At 41.4% G+C, this 15,679-nt stretch overlaps 1 protein-coding gene and 1 long non-coding RNA gene across 2 annotated transcripts in view; one reads left to right on the top strand and one right to left on the bottom strand.

The window, feature by feature from the left end:
• Window positions 1–6,403: 6,403 nt before the first annotated feature.
• WBP2NL (WBP2 N-terminal like) overlaps window positions 6,404–15,679 on the bottom strand; it is a gene marked incomplete at its 5' end in the record, with an annotated part of 33,909 nt that continues 24,633 nt past the window's right edge. The window contains 2 exons of the mRNA XM_082349695.1: window positions 6,404–9,722; window positions 10,195–10,810. The remainder of the gene's footprint in view (window positions 9,723–10,194; window positions 10,811–15,679) is intronic.
• LOC309608978 lies at window positions 10,791–15,483 on the top strand. Its single transcript, XR_014233180.1, has 3 exons — window positions 10,791–11,440; window positions 11,552–15,085; window positions 15,399–15,483. It is a non-coding gene; the product is annotated as an uncharacterized lncRNA (long non-coding RNA).

The following is a 15,679-nucleotide window of genomic DNA, read 5'->3' as shown; positions in this document are numbered from 1 at the left end:
AGAAGAGATAAAGATCACCCCAGACAAAAGCTGAGGGATTTCATTACCACTAGATGTGCCTTACAAGAAATGCTGAAAGGAGCTCTTCAAGCTGAAATGAAAGTATGCTAATTGGTGACATGAAAATACATAACACAATGGTAAAGGTAAGTATATAGTCAAATCCAGAATACTCTGATACTGTGATACAGTAAGTCCCCTATATGTGAAACTTCAAGTTGTGAACTTTCAAAGATGCGAACGTGCGTTCCCATGTCCAGTCACACAAGTTAGTTCATGGGTCTGGCGTACATTGTCACATGCATGTATCCTCTATAAGTGGTTGTGCTTTTGTGTACTTTACTGTACAGTACTGTATAGAGTACCATAGTACAGTATCTTTATTTCAAGCCCAGGATGTCTGGAAGCAAGCATAAAAGCAGTGGTGATGTAGCTGGTACTGCTAAGAAGCACCAAGCAATAACGATGGAAACGAAAATAATTGAGGGAGTGGAGTGAACAAGAGGAAGAAGTAACTGAAGAACTGAAGAGATTCACGATGCAGGAAATAGCAAGGGGATTTTCTTTATTTGAGGAGGTACTGTTAGTTTTTGAGGCACAGGACCCGAATGTAGAACAGTACACGAAGGTTGCAGCAACTGTTCAGAATGCAATTCAGTGCTACCGTGTCATCTATGATGAGAAAAAAAAAGAGCTCCTACCCAGACATAACTGGATTGTCTTTTCAGGAGGGTAGACAGAATTGAATCCAGCAAGGAACCAGAACCTGTGCCATCAACGTCAGGCGTGAGTGAAATTGCAGCTTGCCCTCCATCTCCTATTGCTGACAATCCTTCAGCTCTACCATCTCCCACCTCCTCTCCCTCCTCCAGTCAGTAACTCTTCTTGCCTGTTCACTCGATGCCAGCCCCTGTATGCCAGCTATTGTACTGTACAACTGTACTTTTCAAAGTACCGTACTGTAAGATTAAAACTGTTTATTTTTTGTGTTTGTTTGCTTTTTATGTATTACTTGTGTGAAAAGTATTATAAACCCATTACAGTACAGTACTATATAGCCGATTGTGTTAGTTGGGTACCTAGGCTAACTTTGTTGGACTTATGAAAAAATTGGACTTATGAACAAATTGGACTTATGAACATGCTCTGGAATGGAACTTGTTCATATGTAGGGGACTTACTGTATGGTGGTGTGTTAACCACTTAACTCTAGTATAAAAGCTAAAGAACAAAAGTATTAAAAAATAATTATAGCTACAATAATTTGTTAATGAATCCACAATATAAAAAGGGGTGAATTGTGACATTAAAAACATAAAAGGAGAGAGAGTAAAAAGGTAGAGTTTTTGTATGCAATAGAGTGAAGTTGTTATCAGCATAAAATAAACTGTTGTATCTAGAAGATCTTTATGTAAACCTCATGGTAACCACAAAGCAAAAACCTACAGTGATACACGAAAGATAAAGAGGAGAGAAACAGTGCATACCACTAAAGAAAATCATCAATTCGCAAAGGAAGGCAGCAAGAGAGGGAGAAAGGAAAGAGGGAACTATAAAACCACCAGAAAACAAAAAGATGGCATTAGTAAGTCCTTACCTATCAATAATTACTCTTTTTTTTTCTTTGGCCAAGCCACGCAGCATGCGGGATCTTAGTTCCCCAACCAGGGATCAAACCTACGCCCCCTGCAAAGGAAGCATGGAGTCTTTTTTTTTTTTTTTTAATAAATTTATTTTATTTTATTTATTTGTTTTTGGCTGCGTTGGGTTTTCGTTGCTGTGTGCGGGCTTTTGTCCGGTTGCAGCGAGCAGGGGCTACTCTTCGTTGTGGTGCGCGGGCTTCTCATTGCGGTGGCTTCTCTTGTTGCAGAGCACGGGCAAGCATGGAGTCTTAACCACTGGACTGCCAGGGAATTCTCTCAGTAATTACTCTTGATGTAAATGGATTAAATTATCTAATCAAAAGCTAGTTGGATAAAAAAACAAGATCCAACTGTATACTGCCTACAAGAGACTCACTTCAGCTTTAAGAACACATATAGGCTCAAAATGAAGGGATGGAGGGACTTCCCTGGTAGTTCAGTGGTAAAGAATCTGCCTTCCAATGCAGGGGATGCGGGTTCAATCCCTGGTCGGGGAACTAAGATCCCACATGCCACGGGGCAACTAACCCTGGGCGCCACACTACTGAGCTCATGTGCCTCAACGAGACAGCCTGCATGCCGCAAACTACAGAGCCCACCGCTCTGGAGCCCGTGCCACAACTAGAGAGAGAAAACCCACACACCACAACTAGAGAGAAGCCCGTGTGCCATACTACCTATACGGTATATCCATACTGATATGTGCTACAACATGGATGGACCTTGAAAATATTATGCAAAGGGAAGAAAGCCAGACACAAAAGAGCACTTATTGTACGATTCCATTTATATGAAATGTCTAGAATTGGCAAATCCATAGACACAGAAAGTAGATAAGTGGTTGACAAGAGGGAATGGGGGGCTTCCCTGGTGGTGCAGTGGTTAAGAATCCGCCTGCCAATGCAGGGGACACGGGTTTGAGCCCTGGTCCGGGAAGATCCCACGTGCCTCGGAACAACTAAGCCTGTGTGCCATGACTACTGAGCCTGAGCTCTAGAGCCCACGAGCTACAACTACTGAAGCCCGTGCACCTAGAGCCCGTGCTCTGCAACAAGAGAGGCCACTGCAATGAGAAGCCTGCGCACCGCAACGAAGAGTAGCCCCTGCTCACTGCAACTAGAGAAAGCCCGCGCACAGCAACGAAGGCCCAATGCAGCCAAAAATAAATAAAATAAAATAAAATATTTTAAAAAAGCTTTAAGAAAAAAGAAAGAGGGAATGGGTAGTGACTGTTAGTGAGTATGGGTTTTTTGGGGGGGTGATGAAAATGTTCTGAAGTTAGATAGTGCTTATGGTTGCACAACTATCCCTCTGTTCAAATAACTGATGTGGTTTCTGTCTCCTGGCTGAACCCTGACAGGTACATAGGGAACCTGGAATCAGCTGTGCAAGGGTCCAGTTGAGAGACAGGGAGACAGGGACAGGGGGTGATTGTAGTGAATATGAAGAAGAGGGACTGGCCAGACCCCCATGACTGAGTGTCAGTAGGAAGGGGACCACTAAGGCGATGTGCACAGCCAAAGACATTGGTGGTAAATAAAGACAGAAGTGTTAGGGGCTGGTTGAAAAGTACTTATTTCACAACACTGTCTCCCACAACAGTCTAACATTTCTAGACTCCCCTGATAAAAAAAACAAAACTGGATTCCTGTTTAAAGAAACTCAACCAGTTTTCAGAAACTATTCCCCCAGACAGTCCCTGGATAGGGTGTTTGTGGGAGGGGTCCTACAAAGACTGACCTCCCAGATGAAAGAGACCCCATACCTCCCCAGGTTGGAACGGAGGTATTTGTACTGACTCAGGATGTGCAGTATAATAAATTGGGGTGTTTTGCCTCATTAAAATAGACTGCCCAGTTTACAGAATGAGAAAAAAGTTGCATGTGGTGATTTAGTTATATGTTCTAATATCTAGATTTAAATTTTGGCTCCACTTGCAGCAATTTTGAACAAGTTACTTAATTTCCCTGTGCTTCTACTTCCTCCCCTGTAAAGTGCGGATGTTAATAGTTCCTACCACATAGGATTGTTGCTAGAGGATTAAGTGAGATAGTATATGTAAAGCACTTAGAATGGCACCTGAATAAGTAATTATTCAGGCCCAGACTTTTTCACATTGTGGTTTTTGCCACTAAGCCCAGAAGCCCTCTATAGGAAGCCATGGGAAGTAACAGGCTCTCCCACTTAATGCACTTCCCAGTCTTCATGTCTCCCCCCAACCCCCTTTTTTAAAAGAACAGTTTTAGGTTTACTGAAAAATTGAGAAGAAAGTAGAATTTCTATACCCCCTCTCTTCCCCCCAGGCCTCCTTCAGTGTCTCCACTGTTATCACCTTGCATTAGTGTAGTACATTTGTTGTAACTGATGACAGTATTTATATTTATAATTAGCTCAAGTCCATAAGGGAATTCCCTGGTGGCCCAGTGTTTAGGACTCTGCGCTTTCACTACCAGGGCCCAGGTTCCATCCCTGGTGGGGGAACTAAGATCCCGAAAGCCGCGTGGTGCAGCCAAATTTAAAAATAAATAAATAAAAAATAAAGTCCATAATTTACATTAGGGTTCACTCTTTGTGTTGTATATTCTATATGTTTTGACCAATGTGTGACTTGTGTCCACCATTACAGTCCTGCACACAAGTTTCACTGCCCTAAAATCCTCTGTGCTCCACTTACTCATCCCTCCCTACCCCCACCTCAACCCCTGAAACCACCAATTTTTTCAGTCTTCGTAGTTTTTCCTTTTCCAGAACATCAGAGGGTTGGAATTATACAGTATGTAGCCTTTTCAGATTGGCTTCTCTCACTTGGCAATTTGCATTTAAGGTATATTTTCATGACTTGATAACTCATTTCTTTTTATCGCTGAAAATATTCCATTTTATGGATGTACCACTGTTTATCCACTCAGCTATTGAAGAACAACATCTGGTTGCCTCCATATCTTGGCAATTATGAATAAAGCTGCTATAAACATTCATGTGCAGAGTTTTGTGAGGACATAGATTTTCAGCTCGTTTGGATAAATACCAAGGAGCTCAATTGCTGGATCATGTGGTAAGAGTGTTTAGTTTTTTGTTTGTTTGGCCAAGCCGTCCAGCCTTCGGGATCTTATTTTTCTGACCAGGGATAAAACCCCCGCCCCCTGCAGTGGAAGTGCGGGGTCTTAACAACTGGACCGCCAGGGAAGTCCCGAGTATGTTTAGTTTTATAAGAAACTACCAAACTATATTCCAAGTGGCTCTACCATTTTATATGTCCACCGGCAAATGAATGAGACTTCCTGTTGCTTCACAACCTTGCTAGAATTTGGTGTGGACAGTGTTTTGAATTTTAGCCATTCTAATAGGTGTGTAGTGGTAGCTCATTGTTTTAATTTGCAATTCCCTAATGACATATGATGCTGAGCATCTTTTTATATGCTTATTTGCCATCTGCATATCTTCTCTGGTGAGGTATCTGTTCAGATCTTTTGCCCATTTTTAATTGGGTCATTTTTCTTCTTATTGTTCAGTTGTGGGAGTTCTTTGTATATTTTCGATGCCAGTCCTTTACCATATGTGTCTTTTGCAAATATTTTCTCCAAGTCTGTGGCTTGTCTTCTCATTTGCTTAACAGTGCCCGTCACAGAGCAGACTTTTTAATTTTAATGAAGTCCAGCTTATCAGTTTTTTCTTTCATGGATAGTGCTTTTTGGTGTTGTTTCTAAAAACTCATCAAAAAGCCAAGGTCATTAGTTTTTCTCCTATGTTATCTTCTAGGATTTTTATAGCTTAGCATTTACATTAGGTCTCTGATGCTTACTGAGTTAATTTTGTAAAATACCTGTATCTAGATTTTTTGTTTGCATGTCCATGTCCAGTTGTTCCAGTGCCATTCATTGAAAAGACTATCCTTTCTCCACTGAATTGTCTTCCTTTTTCAAAGATCAGTTGATTACATTTGTGTGGTCTGTTTCTGGGCTCTCTATTCTGTTTCATTGATCTATTTGTCTATTCTTTCACCAACACCACACTGTCTTGATTACTGCATCTTTATATAAAGTCCTGAGGTTGGATAGGGACAGTCTTCCAACTTTGTTGTTGTTCTTCAGTATTGTGTTGGCTATTATTGGTCTTTTGCTTCTCCATATAAAATGTAGGATCAGTTTGTTGATATCCACAAAATAACGTGCTAGAATTTTGATTAGGATTACGTTGAATAGACCAAATTGGGAAGAACTGACATCTTGACAAAATTGATTCTTGCTATCCCTGTACATGGAATATCTCCCCATTTATTTAGAATTTCTTTCATCAGAGTTTCGTAGGTTTACCCCACATAGATCTTGTACATATTTTGTTGCATTTATACCTAAGTATTTCTTTTTATTTTATTATTTTATTTTTGGTAAATAGTATTGTGTTTTTAATTTCAAATTCCAATTGTTCATTGCTGGTAAACAATTGACTTTGTATATTAACCTTGTATCCTGCCACCTTGCTATAATTGCTTATTAGTTTCAGAGGTTTGTTTTTTTTTTGTCGATTCTTTGGGATTTTCTACCTAGATCATCATAAAAATCAAGATAAAAAAAGGAAATAAAATGTATACAGATTTGGAAAGAAGTAAAACTGATTTTTTTTTTTTTTTGTCTTATTGCATTAGCCAGGACTTCCAGTACAACACTGAATAGGAGTAGTAAGAGGGGATGTCTTTTTCTTGTTCCTGATCTTAGGAGGAAAGCATCTAGTTGCTCACCATTGAGTTTAATGTTAGCTATAGAGTTTTTTTGGTACATGTTCTTTATCAAGTTGAGGAAATTCTCTCTATTCCTAGTTTACTGACAGTTTTTATCATGAATGTGTGTTGGATTTTGTCAAATGTTTTTCTGCATATGTTGATGTGATCATATGATTTTTCTTTAGCCTGTTGATATGATGCATTATATTAATTGATTTTTGAATGTTAAACCAGCCTTGCATACCTGGAATAAATTCCACTTAGTCATGGTGTATAACTCTTTTTATATATTGTTGAATTCAACTTACTAATTTTTTGAGGATTTTGCATTTTTGTTCATGAGAGATGTTGATTTGCAGTTTTCTTTCTTTTCATATCTGGTTTTGGTATGAGGATAATGCTGGTTGCCTAGAATGATTTAGGAAGTATTCCCTCTGCTTCTATTTTCTGGAAGATGTTGTACAGAACTGGTATCATTTCTTCCCTAAATGTTCGGTACAATGTACCAGTTAACCCATCTGGGCCTAGTGCTTTCTTTTTTGGAAGGTTATTAGTTTTGAATTCAACTTATTTAATAGATATAGGCTTATTCAGATTGTCTATTTTTCTTTGTGTGAGTTTTGGTAGATTGTGTCTTTCAAGGAGCATTGGTAACTTTTGATTGTTTCTTAGAGTTTCCATCTCTCTGCTTACATTATCCATCTTTTCTTGCATGCTGTCCACTTTTTCGATTAGAGCTCTTTGCATAATAATCAGTTGTTTTAAATTCCCAGTCTGATAATTCCAACATTTTTGCTATGTCTGAGTCTGGTTCTGATTGTCACCCTGTCCAAGCTGTGTTTTTTGTCTTTTAGTATGCCTTGTAGTTTTATGCTGAAAGCCAGACATGATATACTGTGTAAAAGGAACTGAGTTAAATAGGCCTGTAGTGTAAGGCCTTATGTTTATCTGGCTTGGAATTAGGCTGTGTTTATTATTTGCTGTATCTGCAGGTGTGAGAGACTAAAATTTCCTCTGGTGTCCATGTTTTTGTCTCCTCTGTTGTCTTTGTGTTTCCCTAGAGACTGCTTAAATAAGGTCTGAGATGTGCAGTTCTTTCAGTTGTAATCCCCTGTTGTTAGGCAGGGGCCCTGTGGATGTGGTGGTACGGTGCTGGGGGAAAGGAAGAATTCTATAGTCCTACGATTAGGTGTCAAACTTTTAGTGACTTCTGCCCCTGGGCTTTGACCTTCACAAGTGTATCCCAGTTGTTGGGCCCCACCCCCCTTAGTGGGGGCAGAAGACTAATTAGGGCTGGACTTGGACATTTCCCTTCCTCTGCATGAAAGGTTACAGTGGACTGGAGTTGGGTATTCTCCCTCCCTGGGTCAGTTAGGCTCTGGTAAAACCCCAGTCAATTAGACCCTGGTTAAATGATTTCTCTTGAGAACAGGCCATGCTAAGGAGAATAAAAGGCTTTGGGTATAATTTCAAAATAGCTACTATTCCATTACCCCTGCTGGAAGTACAAAGGGTTTTTCTTTTCTCCACTCTTTACTGTGGGGAGCTGGTAGGGCTCCTAGAGGTAGAACTCACAGAAACGTTGGACTCCTCCCAAGGACTGGACCCCTGAAATTTTTAACTCTCAAGCTTGCCTACAAGCTTGAATTGCCTCCAGCAATTCGTCAACTGCAGTTTACATTTTCCTACCCTGATGCTGGCTCCATTGGTGGGGCTTCCTTTCTTGAGTTTTGTTTTCGGTGAATTGTGATTCTCTGTATCCGCCTGTCTCTCCAGTTTTGCAGACAGCAGTTTGCCCTGAGGACTTCAATTCTCTGATGGATCTAAGAAGAGTAACTGATTTTCAATTTATTCAGCTTTTTTTTCTTGTTGTGAGGATGGGAATGTTGACTTCCAAGCCCCTTACCTGCTCTTCTCCTTTTCAGGAATCAACCTGTGAAGGGAGCAGAAGGATTTGCAGGCACAAGGGGACAACCGGTCTCCTTATTATGCTGGACCACATGCCCAGACCAAAGGCCTTCCTGGTTGGGGCATCAAAACAACGCAGGCATCCCCTTCTCCAGGAACCAACAGAACCAACTTGGGCTGGCCAGGACCCCTCCTCTTAACCCTGTGCTGACCTCTACCACTGCACTTATGTAAGGAATTAGGAGTGTCTCTCTCATTGGTCATCAGGTAAAAGCCAGAAGTCTAATGCCAGAATTGGGTCCAAGGGAAAAACCCAAGCTTGAGCAGAAATATTTCTAAATTAGTTCCTTTATTTATTTATTTATGGCCGTGCCTCGAGGCATGCGGGATCTTAATTCCCAGACCAGGAATAGAATCCATGCCCCCTGCAATGGAAGCATGGAAGCGCAGAGTCTTAACCACTAGATCGCCAGGGAAGTCCCTTTCCAGCTTTATTTATTTATTTGTTTTTATGTATTTATGCCCATATTGAGGTATGCCAAGGCCATATCAGAGGTCTGATGACCAGGGAAGATAAGACCAGCAGAGTAAGCCAACAGGAGGAGGTCTAGACAACCTCCCCGCAGGGACCACATAGAGGGTGCGGTACTTACCTGCTTCCATCTTATATTTTAGGGATGGGTGGAGTCCAAGACAAGGTGGACACTTGGAAAATGAAATGAAATTGTCTATCTCTGGAGTAGTCTGTTTACTCCTCGAGATCAGGGCATGTCAGATTCCTCAGAGCACAGGACTGGCTCAGAGCAGCCTCAGTAAGTACTTAACCTGAACTGATCCTTAGGAAGCCCAGGGCACAATGTTGGGCAGTAGAACAAACAAGTGGTCAGCCCACAAGCTCTCACATCAATTTATACTGGCCCTCCTCTCCATGGAGAGTCAGAGAATAGGTTTCCCTGACTTAGGCAAGTGCTCCATCAAGGGGATTCAGAGACTTCAGCTGAGAAGATCCATCTCTCTTGGAACCAGACAATGAACAGTTGGAGCAGGACAAGTGCAGCACCCAGCCTGAAGCTGAGAGTCTGGGTGCATCCAAGCTGCCCTACTGGGAGGCCCCAAGGGAACAGCACCAGGAAATGCATATCACAGACGCCCTCAGAAACAGAGAGACCCAAGGCCAAGGAGAGGTATGCAACAGAAAGCAGGCTTTAATCAAGGGTGAAAACCAGGGTGGCCCTAGCCTCTTCGGTTACACTGACTTCTCTTTTATCCTCAGGACATAGGCAGGAAGGAGGCCTGTTTTCTAACGACAACCCCAAAATCAGTCTCCATCCCCAAACTGTTTTACGTGCTGGTTCGGATCTCTCTCACTCTGTTTGGCTTGCAGTCTGTTTTCAAGCATTTTCCTTCCTTGAGAACAGGAGTCTTCTCATGTTCATCTGTGTTTTGAGGCACTGGGTATAAGGGAAGGCACCTGGGAATTAAGCTGCCTTTACACTAGCTGTTCCCTCTGCCTAGAGCGCTCTTCCCCAGATATCTGCGTGGCTACCTCCCTCACCGCCTTTACCCTTCAAATCTTTCCTCAAATATTATCTTCTCAACAAGGCTGTATTACAATCTGCTCCCTCTGCCAATCCCCCAGTTTTCCTAATCTCCCTCACTTTGCTCTATATTTTTTCATAGCTCTTAATAACTTCTTTGCTTTTCCTGCAGTTTGAATATGATATGCCTAGTTATATCATAACATTATATATATATATAATATATTGACTGTGTCTTAGTAGAATGTAAGCTCCATAAGAGCAGGAATTTTTGTTTGTTTTGTTGACTGATAGAGTGCATAGAAATGGCACACAAAAGGCACTCAACAAATGAGTGTCTGAATAAAAAGGGAAACCTAAGTTTGGATCCCGCCCCGTCACTTACCAGCCAGCTGTGCGCCTTTGACAATTTGCTCCTCCCTCAGGCCCAGTTTCTTCATCTATGAGATTGGGGTCCAAGCACCCACCTCACTGGATTATGCATGTGAAGTGCCTGGCAGGGTGCTGGGCACGAATAGATAGTTAATAAACAGGCCGGTCAATTGACATAATTACTGCCCCTCTCAAACTCTTCACCTTCCCATCTGTTATGAGTACCCTTTACTCGGAGCCATCACTAAGGCAATTAAGAACTTTAGGTCTGGGGCTGTGATGGGGGATAAGGGCATGAGGCCATGAAAAACCCAAAGATCTCAAGATTCTCTCTTTCTGGTGCCAGTTGAGCTGACTCAAGGGCAGCTGACCTCAGGCTCTCAGCAACCCCTACACCCCAATTACATGGCAGCAGAAGATCTGGAACCAATCTACTGGTCCTGTGAGAAATCTGAGCCCTCCTCTGACCTGCTAAACCACGTTTGACACAGTTGATTTTCTAAGCCCTCTGATCACCAGGGATCAAGCCTGCAGCAGGGAAAGAGACTCAGAGCTCACCAGGACCTCACAGGTGTGTGGAGAGGATCAGGCCACTACGTGCACAGGAAACGCCTCCTACTGCTTGGCACCTGTGGGATGAAAAGAGGAAGCTCAGGAGCAGGTTTCCCAGGCAGAGGTTAGGGTTCCATGTCCTGCCTCCACCACTCAACAGTTGTGGATTCTTTCATTTCCTAAGGTCGCCAAGCTTCAGTATGCTTAGCTGTAACATGAAGATATTAACAGATTTTAATCCTCACTGGATTGCTGTGGTGAGATACGCTTCTGAAGTGCTTTAGCACTTGCCTGGCACCTAGCTATAGTAATAGTCATTAGGTCATTTTCAAAGGCCTTTAAACACCAGATGAGTTCTATGGGACCCCCTTGCCCCCGGTGGCTTTGGCCAGTAAGAACCATACAAACTGTGGCTGTGAGGTAGGAAGAGGTGAAATATAACCATGCCTCCAGGGCTGTTCAACTCAATCGGCCAGAGAAGAGACAGCTTTCTCCAAAATCGGAAAAAATTTTTTTTGTATGTCAATTTATTTATTTATTTTTATTGGGGTATAGTTGATTTATAATATTATAAAAGTTTCAGGGGTACAACATAGTGATTCACAATGTTTAAAGATTATACTCCATTTATAGTTATGATAAAATATTGACTATATTCCCTGTACTGTACAATATACCCTTGTAGCTTATTTATTTTATACGTAGTAGTTTGAACCCTACCCCTACCTTGCCCCTCCCCCCTGCCCTCTCCCCACTGGTAACCACTAGTTTGTTCTCTGTATCTGTGAGTCTGTTTCTTTTTTTGTTATATTCACTAGTTTGCTTTATCTTTTAGATTCCACATGTAAGTGATATCACACAGTATTTGTCTTTCTCTGTCTGACTTATTTCACTTAGCATAATGCCCTCCAGGTCCATCCATGGATACCATTGGGAGATGGGGATTGACATATATACACTAATATGTATAAAATAGATAACTAATAAGAACCTGCTGTATAAAAAAAATAAATAAATAAAATTCAAAAAAAAAGAATAATTAATTAAAAAGTAAATAAAAAGGCATACCAAGTTATGCTCCCACCAATAGTGTATAAAAAATAATCTTTTCCCCACATTCTTCCCAACACTTGAGTTTTTCGGTCATTTTTAAAATTTTATATTGGAGTATAGTTGATTTACAATCCAAAATATATTTTTTAAAAATCCTTATACAACTTAATAGAAAAGCAAACAAACAACCCAATTAAAAAATGGGGAGAGGCTCCGAGTAGACATTTTTCCAAAGAAGACATACAGATGGCCAACAGGCACAGGAAAAGGTGCCCAACATCACCAGTCATCAGCGAAATGCAAATCAAAACCACAATAAAATATCACCTCACACCTATAAGAATGGCCACTACCAAGAAGACAAGAAATAACAAGTGTTGGCAAGGACGTAGAGAAAAGGGAACACTTATGTACTGTTAGAGGGAATGCAAACTAGTGCAGCCACCACGGAAAACAGCATGGAGTTTCCTCAAAAAATCAAAGCTAGAACTACCATATAACCCAGCAGATCCACTTCCTGGCATTCATCCTGTCAAATACAAATTGGCACTTGCCATCTACCTCTACAAGGATTAAATCATGTGCTGCTGCATCTGCTGACTTTCAACACCCCCTGAAAGGAGTTCAGGGTGGAGAGCAGAAATGAGGTTCTCTGTGCTCTGGGAAAACTGGCAGAACAGGTCTTCAGATAGTTAAGATATTTTCAGGAGCTGATTTTATGAGCCCAATTCTTATATCTCCTCAGATCTAGTAAAGCACTAAAATCCTTCATGGTGATGTCTGCTCCTCGTGACTAGCAGTAACCTTCTGCAAAAAAATATGTACTTGATTGCATGTACTCCCCCTTCACCAAAATCACATATATACTGACCTCCCCCACTACCTCTTTGGAGTTTCACAGAGCTATCTGAAATGCTGTCTCCCAGGCTATAGTCCTCATTTTGCCCCAAATAAAATTTAACTCGCAACTCTCATGTTGTACATTTTTTCTTAAGTCAACAATCCAAAAGAAACAAAATCACTATCTTGAAAATATATCTGCGGCTTCCCTGGTGGTGCAGTGGTTGAGAATCCGCCTGCCAAGGCAGGGGACACGGGTTCGAGCCCTGATCTGGGAAGATCCCACGTGCCGTGGAGCAACTAAGCCCATGCGCCACAACTACTGAGCCTGTGCTCTAGAGCCCACGAGCCACAACTACTGAGCCCGTGTGCCACAACTACTGAAGCTCACATGCCTAGAGCCCGTGCTCCGCAACAAGAGAAGCCACCACAATGAGAAGCCTGCGCACCACAATGAAGAGTAACCCCCACTCGCCACAATTAGAGAAAGCCCGTGCGCAGCAATGAAGACCCAACACAGCCAAAAATAAATAAATAAAATTAATAAATTTATTTAAAATAAAAAGAAAAGAAAATGTATCTGCACCCCAGTGTTCAATGCAGCGCCATCTGCAATAGCCAAGACAAGGAAACAACATGAGTTCATCACGAGATGAATGGATTTTTTTTAAATGTGGCACATATACAATCAAACATTACTCAGTCGTAAAAAGAAGGAAATCCTGCCATTTGAGACAACATGGATGGATCTCGAGGGCATCATACTAAGTGAAGTCAGACAGAGAAAGACAAATACCAATACTGTATGATCTCACTTATAGGTGAAATTTTTTTAAAAAATCAAAAACAAAAAAATGAAACTGAAGCCATAGATACAGAGAACAGATTGATGGTTGCCAGAGGCAGTGGGTGAAATGGGTGAAGGTGGTCAAAAGCTACAAATTTCCAATTATAAAATAAATAAGTCACAGGTATGTAATGTACAGCACGGTGAGTATAGTTAATAATACTGTATTACATACTTGAAAGTTGCTAAGAGAGACCTTTTTTTTTTTTTTAACCAGTCATCTTTTATTGGGTGTTAATTCTGCATCAGGATATGAAAGGATTCAGGGGTGCCGGGCAAAAGTCATGGTCAGGAATGCAGAGTGTGCCCTCTTCAGAGGTACTCACTTGGCTGCTCATGTTTAAGTTCCTTGTAAGAACTGCAGTAGCTGAAAAGCATATAAGCTGCCAGCAACATAGAAAGCCCTACGATGCTCCCTTTCTTCATGTTGAAATACTTGTTGTAATACCAGTAATAACCTCTTTGAAACACTCCAGCAGTTCCTTAAAGGATGAAATCCCGCATTAGTATCCAGCTTGCCAGCTCCCTTAGTTTGACATTCAGGAGCTTCTTCTCCTTCAGTGGTACAACTGATTCCATCTTGGAGTCCTGGCTGTCTGCCCCAATATCAACTTTTCCATGTTGAACAAAGTTTGAGGCATAACTAAAGGCCTTCCCACATTCTTCATCTTCATAGGGTTTCTCACCACTATGAATTCTCTGATGAAGAAGAAGAGATGAATGTTTTCCAGCTATAAACGTTTTTCTATCACTGATTATTTTATAACTTGAATCCAAATCTGTACTCCAGTTTCTTGTTCCTTCCCTCACAACCATCCAGGGTTCTTTTTCTTGCTCCAATAACACAATTATGTCTGGCTTAGAAATGGAATGGCCCAGTGAGACCAAGTTACTATAGTTCTCCATCGTCACACTGCAGTACAACTTCTTCTGAACAAGGTCGAGAAATTCCCACTCATGCTGAAAGAACTCTATGGCCACATACTTGAATGTTATTGGTCCATGGGCCATGATTTTAGAGCTGCAAGAGCTGATCAGTACTCAGGGCTCCTTTACCAGAAAAACACAGAGTCCAGAAAACCCAGACCATCCCTTGCCAGCTTGGGGCAACCTCTGCACAATCATTTCGCAGCAACCTATGCTAGTTTCTCACTTGGATGGATGCCACTTACAGGCAGTTCCCAACAAGGAGCATAGAAAAAGGCCTGAGGTGGAAGTCACCTCGTCAATTGTCTCAATCATTTTTTTTTTTTTAGTATTTATTTATGTATTTATTTGGCTGTGCCAGGTCTTAGTTGTGGCATGCAGGATCTTTAGTTGTGGAATGCAGGATCTTTAGTTGTGGCATGTGGGATCTTTAGTTGTGGCACGCGGGATCTAGTTCCCTGACCAGGGATCAAACCCAGGCCCCCTGCGTTGGGAGCGCGGAGTCTTAGCTGCTGGACCACCAGAGAAGTCCCTGTCTCAATCTTTTTAATGTTTGTAAATCTTTAGAGATAAAAATTCTCATTTCAAGTTGCATTTATCTAACACTAGTCAAGCTGAACAAACATCTTTTCAAATGATTCTTGGTCATGCTATTGCCTCAGTTAATTGAGAATTCACATCTTTTGTCCACTTTTTCTTTTTTTTTTTTTTTTTAATTAATTAATTTATTTTTATTTTTGGCCGTGTTGGGTCTTCGTTTCTGTGCAAGGGCTTTCTCTAGTTGTGGCAAGCGGGGGTCACTCTTCATCGCAGTGCGCAGGCCTCTCACTATCGTGGCCTCTCTTGTTGTGGAGCGCAGGCTCCAGACGCGCAGGCTCAGTAGTTGTGGCTCACGGGCCTAGTTGCTCCGTGGCATGTGGGATCTTCCCAGACCAGGGCTCGAACCCATGTCCCCTGCATTAGCAGGCAGATTCTCAACCACTGCACCACCAGGGAAGCCCCACTTTTTCTTTTGGGTTGATTTGCAGAAGTTCATATATTCTGACTACAAACTATTTGTTTGTTTAATATATATATTGGAAATCAGTTTCTCCTAGTCTCTTACCTATCTTTTAACTTTGGTCATACAGAAGTTTCAAATTTTGTTATAGTCAAATTTATCACTGTTTTCCTTTATTTCTTCATTGTTTTTGGTGTTCTTAAAGAAGGCTTCCCCTACCTCTAGATATCATTTTCAATGGCTGCATAATATTTCATTGTGTGGATATACCATAATTTG

The sequence above is a fragment of the Balaenoptera borealis genome (genome assembly GCF_965194805.1).
Source record: "Balaenoptera borealis genome assembly, chromosome: 13".
Taxonomy (NCBI): Eukaryota; Metazoa; Chordata; class Mammalia; order Artiodactyla; family Balaenopteridae; genus Balaenoptera; species Balaenoptera borealis.
The sequence above is the reverse complement of the archived record's forward strand: the minus strand, read 5'-3'. Positions and strand labels throughout refer to the sequence as shown.